This window comes from Panthera uncia, chromosome B4, assembly GCF_023721935.1.
Source record: "Panthera uncia isolate 11264 chromosome B4, Puncia_PCG_1.0, whole genome shotgun sequence".
NCBI lineage: Eukaryota > Metazoa > Chordata > Mammalia > Carnivora > Felidae > Panthera > Panthera uncia.
In genome coordinates this window covers 116,952,153-116,958,152 of record NC_064809.1, presented here as the reverse complement: position 1 = coordinate 116,958,152, position 6,000 = coordinate 116,952,153, and the positions used below count along the sequence as shown (strand labels likewise).

General features: G+C 38.5%; 1 long non-coding RNA gene across 1 annotated transcript in view; it reads right to left on the bottom strand.

Annotated features, from left to right (window-relative positions):
* Window positions 1–466: 466 nt before the first annotated feature.
* Window positions 467–6,000, bottom strand: part of LOC125919460 (uncharacterized) — a 42,076-nt gene continuing 36,542 nt past the window's right edge. Inside the window, exon 3 of the long non-coding RNA XR_007456793.1 lies at window positions 467–1,333. This is a non-coding gene — a long non-coding RNA (uncharacterized LOC125919460). The remainder of the gene's footprint in view (window positions 1,334–6,000) is intronic.

Genomic DNA, 6,000 nt, shown 5'->3' with positions numbered 1-6,000 from the left:
TCTCTCTCTCTCTCTCTCTCTCTCTCTCCTCTCCACTCCCCCTCTCCCCAACTCATGCACTCTCTAAAAAAAAAAAAAAAAAGAAGATAAAGTGATAGTGATTAAAGAAAAAACATAGTGAAAAAGAAAAAAATGATGGAACTTTTATGAGGAAATGAAAAAAACAGAAATATATATTGAAGAGTTGCCACTGGTCTTGAAAGCAAACCTCCATTAGAGAAACAGAGGACAGTAATTGAACATAGCAGTAATTGGATTGAACAGAACAATGATTAGTACCTGGGAAACTTTTGGAGGCTGGAATACGACTGAACAAAGGAACAGATGTAAAGATCAGACGGTCTGAATACCAATTTCAAATTGCTAGTTATGTGCCTGTGTGAATGATTCATTGTTTCTCATTTTCTTTCCCCCAAATCTCATCTTTTGTAAATCCAAAAAAGCTGGCTATATAGTTAGATAAAATGAGCCTGGGTCATTGAGGAGCTTCAGTTTAATAACAAGTACAGTGAATAGGATGCCATTTCTCTCTCCAAGCCCAGTAAAGTCCATGTTATAAAGCATTGGAAGTATGTCTCTGCACGATAATTCCCAGAAATGCATTTCACAGCCTTTAGTCGAATGAAATTAGCTTATGTACATCCCCAGAAGGCTTACCAGGCATTTCCTCTTAAATGCAATTTGTGCTTAAAATAATGATTCCATGTGGTATTTTTTCATCAAATGAACTTAAAAGTAAGCAAAAAAGATATTTCTGTTCCACAAAATCAATCCATCCTCTGGGATTTGGTTGAGGTTCTTTCCTTATTTATATAATATGATTCATCTATAATGGTTCATATGGTTTACTTCGATTATTGGTTGGTGAAGGCAGTATAGTTGCAGAGCATATGTGTATGGGGAAGAAAAGACAATTAATAAAATCACAAAGGGTTTGGCCCACATTTGGTAATTAAACTTCTCAGTGTTTCAGCTTAAATTTCATTCTGCCCATTTGCCAGGAGGTGACAGTATGAGCCTGTGCAGTTTTCTTTTTCTTGTTAGGCTGTGGCACCTGGCCCTCTTCCCAGTCCCGTGCAGATCACTTTGACATTTCACTTCATCTAGGTGGTTTCTGTCAGTTTCTGCCTGAGAAAATTGAAGGCAGAGAAGCTAAGTGACTTCCCTACACTCTCATCGAAGTCAGCAACAGAGCCAGGCTACATACAGTTCACGGGAAGATCCTTCACCATCCAGGTGGCAACAGCTCAGATTTTCAGCTCTGTTCCAGGTTTATTCACTAGGACCGGAAAGTGTGGGTGCTGCTGGAGAATGTTCTGGGGGCTGGATGTTACTGTGAGAAAAACCAACGCATCATTAGAACATGTTCTTATGCAGTTCTCATCTCGTACTGAAAACTTAGTACAAGGGACATTATTCAATTTTATTAACATATCAGTGCTGTTCCAAAAAAAGCTTTCATGAAAGGAAAGGAAAAAGTAAAGCAAAGTTCAGTTTTAATGATTTTCTTTTCATTTTTAGGTTATTCTTTCTTGGGTTTTGGAAAGCCCTCCCCTTCCCCATTCACTTCCCCTCTTGGTCCAAGGGCCAACTGGTCTTTCTGGTGGTCTGACAGCTTTCCATCATTAGTTTCTGCATTTTATTTAAAGTCATATGACCCAGCTGGAACCCAGAGGTCTAGGATTCTTTGCTAGGAGGTTTGAGGAAGATAAATCTGCAAAGTTAGATCCCCTTTCCTTTCAGAGGCTCTATGGGAATGAAGAGTGTGTGTTTTTAGTTCTTTTCTAGAAGTCCAAAAGGAAACCACTGTGGACTTCCAACCTCGGGCATTTCCGCCTAACTGCCTTCTTGATTTTGTCATCTGACATGACTTATCCAGAACAATGGTTCTCAAACTTGAGTGAGCATCAGAATCACCTTGGAGACACAGATTGCTGAGTTTCACTTCCAAAGTTTCTGATTCAGTAGGTATGGGTTGGAGCCTGATAATGGGCATTTATTTCTACAAATACCCAGGTGATAATAGTCTGGGGACCATGAGAAGTACTGGCCTCTAAACAACGGTTTTCATCTCTGGCTACATTAGAATTATCTAGGGGAGGTTTGTTTCTTTGTTTGTTTGTTTTGTTTTTAAAGACTAGATCAATGACAATTCAATGCTAGATCCCAGCCCCAGAGATATTCATTTGGTTGGTTTAGGTTAGTTTTTAACGCTTTTCTAAGTGATTCTTCCAACTGTGCTCCAAACCCTAAGAGATGCTATTAAGTGTCAGATTTCCTTTGATAATCAGCTTGTCTCCTGGGATGTCTTTGGAATGCAGCTGAGCAGCACTTTCTATGTTTTCCACCATAAGCTCTCTAGTGCCACCTCCTGTTTTCCGAAAAATATCCTCTTAAATAGCCTTCAGAGCTCACCCCACCCCTAGCCTACAGGTGACAGAGTGTGGCAATGCTCTCTGCTGTCTTTCAGATGAGTTCAGCCACTAACATAGGAAAACAAATCTGTGCTCCCTGGGACAGCTTGGTGTATGCCATTAACCAATCTCCAGCCTGAGCAGGTTTCCAGGCATTTTGATAAAAGAGTACATAATTTAGGTTATCAGTTTAGTGCCTTCATTTCAACACTTGAAAGTGCCTCATAGTTTTGATGCAACTAACTCAGTTATTAGGTAGCATGACACAGCTCCATAGTTAATTATATTTTGACAACCAAACAGGTTCTCTTGTCCTTTTCTCAGATTCTTTCAGAATCTGAGAAACCTCTTCTAACATAAGGAAGATTCTACTCTTTAAAATTCCCTGGGCCTTTAATACTACTGCTTAACATTTAAATAAAATATTGTCTTGAGGTTTTTTTTTTCCTTTCCATTTTTGTATCTCATACAATGTGTACACAGCTCTTAGAAAAATCGTCTTCTATTCCTACTTTCAGTGCCCTGAAGGGAAAGGAGTTTGGATATTCATTTCATATGTGTTTCCTAAAAGGCAAAACCTTATTAAGAAGACAATAATAATATTCTAATTGTCATATGGCCATTACTGTATTGTAAGTGATGCTCAGACTAGACTAAAAACCATAGAGTCAGTCATTTAAACTAATAGATCACATTCACAACCAATTAATTAGTGGTAGGAAAATGGTTTGCATTTGACTGTTTCCCAACAATAAAAATAACTGACTCTTCCAATATGCTGGGTACAATGTTGAGTGCTTTATATGAGTCTGGTACAAATTAGGAGACTGAAATTCAGAGAGTAAAACATCGTGCCCAAGGTTAACAGGTAGAGTCAGGATTTGAACTTAAGCAGTCATTACAGTAGAAGTCCCTGAAGACAGGATCACTACTGTATTCCCAGCACCTGGAACTATGCCTGGCACACAGGCACTCAATAAATACCTTTTGAATGACAGAATGAATAAATGAATCTGACTCCAGAGCTCATGTTATCCACTAGATATTACTGTTCAAATGACTGGCCTTGGAGCAGATGTTTAAATCTTGGCTAAGGGGCTGTGGAAGAGGCACATGCCACCCAGACTCTACCAGATAACAGGCGGGACTACCCCACCTTTAGCTTGGCACATGCCTGAGGCACTTACACAAGTCTGCAGCTCAGCTTTCTGAACAGGACAAAGACAGTGAATAAATTTGCAATCTCAGTAGTGAGTCCAAGTCCTAAATGTTGAGCTCTTTCTATGCCCATACTCTGGCATTAAACCTGTCTATTATACCCAGCCAGTAAAGTCACTAGCATGCAATAATACAGACTGACAACCATGAAAAAATAGCAAGGAAATTTCATACATCAGATCAATAGGAATCTAGTTTAAAGCTTCAAAATTGACACTTTTTTCTTGCTCCATTTACTACGTACCATACCCATACTATTAAATGTGCAATCTTTGTTATAAAGTATAACCACAAGAGTCATTAAGCCATTATAATTATTAAGCTAGGCATTCATAATCATCACCTAATCATAAACCTTTATAATCAGGGTATAATCCCCTTACTTGATATGATTTTAATTTATAAAATGTCTCATTGATATATTTAAATGTTGTGACAAATTAATAAACAATCATCTACATGTAGATGTAACTATATTTTAAGCAATAACAGAACAGGCTTCTCTTTAAATAAATTAAACATATTACCAGTGGCTGTGCTAGCTCTTCTTCACAGCAAATTGGTGTCCTTAATAAATTATTTAAAGTGAAGTTGATAAATATATTCATATGATTTTATAACTCTGATTGACAATCACTGATGAAATATTACCTTTAAATGTTTGATACAATACAAAAAGCAAAGACTAATCTGGTTATAATGCTTAAATGTGTGCATTTGTGTGTGCATATGTGGGCAAATGTGTGTAACCAAGCATGGGCTAGCAGTCTTCATGGAAGGTTCACCTTCCTATACCAGTTGGGTGGCTATGGTTTTTATCATAGGCAGAATGACTTTATACTACAGTGATAACTTGGTTGTTGACTGCCTAGTTACACCAGAGGTGAGGCAAGAAAGTATCAGATATTTATTGGTTTTTTTTAATTTTTTTAAATAGGTATTCATTTTTGAGAGAGTGAGTTGGGGAGGGGCAGAGAGAGAGGGAGACACAGAATCCGAAGCAGGCTCCAGGCTCTGAGTTGTCAGCGCAGAGCCCAATGTGGGACTCAAACCCACAAACCGTGAGATCATGACCTGAGCTGAAGTCAGACGCTTAACTAACTGAACCACCCAGGTGCCCCACAGATATTTATTGTTATTACTTTATTATAAGATACGCCACCATGTACAGCCTACAAGTTAGTCAGAGGGAGAGAACCAAGAGTTTTTTAGGCTCTTTTACTGGAATACTTGGTTTTAGCACTGTTGCATGTTTATAAAATATATTCTCCAATGGAGCTTTCTAAAATTATCTAAATGTGTATATGTCTGCATCCAGAGAGAGGTGGGGAGGTGGAGAAACAGAGAGAACAAGAGAAAGAAGAGAGAAGAGATACAGACAGAGGTTGGGGGCAGAGTTTCTAGGTTTTCTCAGCTTAGGCAAATGCTCACTCCTATACTGAAGCACCTCTTAGCTGATGGGTACAAACAAATGAGGAAGGTTTTTACTTTTCTTGATACTCCTCCTCATTACCTACTGCCTTCCCTCATCTCTTTATACATTTCTGAATCCATATGTATTTTCATTCCCAAGTTGTGTACCCTCTGTAGGAGCTACAAAGAAGGGTAGATCAGGAAGTATGGGCAGCTGTATAAAAGGCAGTCTTTCTATACAGTGGTAACACTAATGGATGGCTTAGTTGGGGAACCTAGGTGGCTCAGTCAGTTGAGCCTCTGACTCTTGATTTCAGCTCAGGTCGTGATCCCAGGGTCATGGCATCAGGCTCTGTGCTGAGCATGGAGCTTGCTTGGGATTCTCTCTCTCCCTCCCTCTGCCCCTCTCCCCTGCTCATAGTCTCTCAATAAGATAAAATAAAAATAAAATAAAATAATAAAAATTTTAAAATAAATAAAGGAGCCTTTAAACACATTTTCATCAGTTACCCACCAAGCTACAAATTCCCCAGCACCTTTACCAATGTGATCACCACACCTAAGGTTTTACTATATAAAAATTCTGGAGCAGCCACTGTGTGTGTAATCCAGTGCATTTGGGTTTAGTCACTCTGCAGCAAGTTAACAATTACTTATCCCATCTGTGGAGACCAAGGTCAGAGGGACAAATCCAGAAAAAGGAAGTTTTTCTGCCTCTTAGAATCAAGAAGAAAATCCTATTCTTTGAGCTGTGATCTCCTAGTGTAATATAAAATACAATACTCTGAACTGAACCTAGAATGTATTTAGAGGTATCTTCACTTCCAGAGCTATTAAGTTATTCAATACCTTTTGAGAAAAGAAACATTTTTAGAAGAGAATGAGGTTAAGAAAAGTGCTAATACAAGGAAGTGACATGAGCTGAATCTTAAAAGGTGAGTTGGTGTTCTCTAAG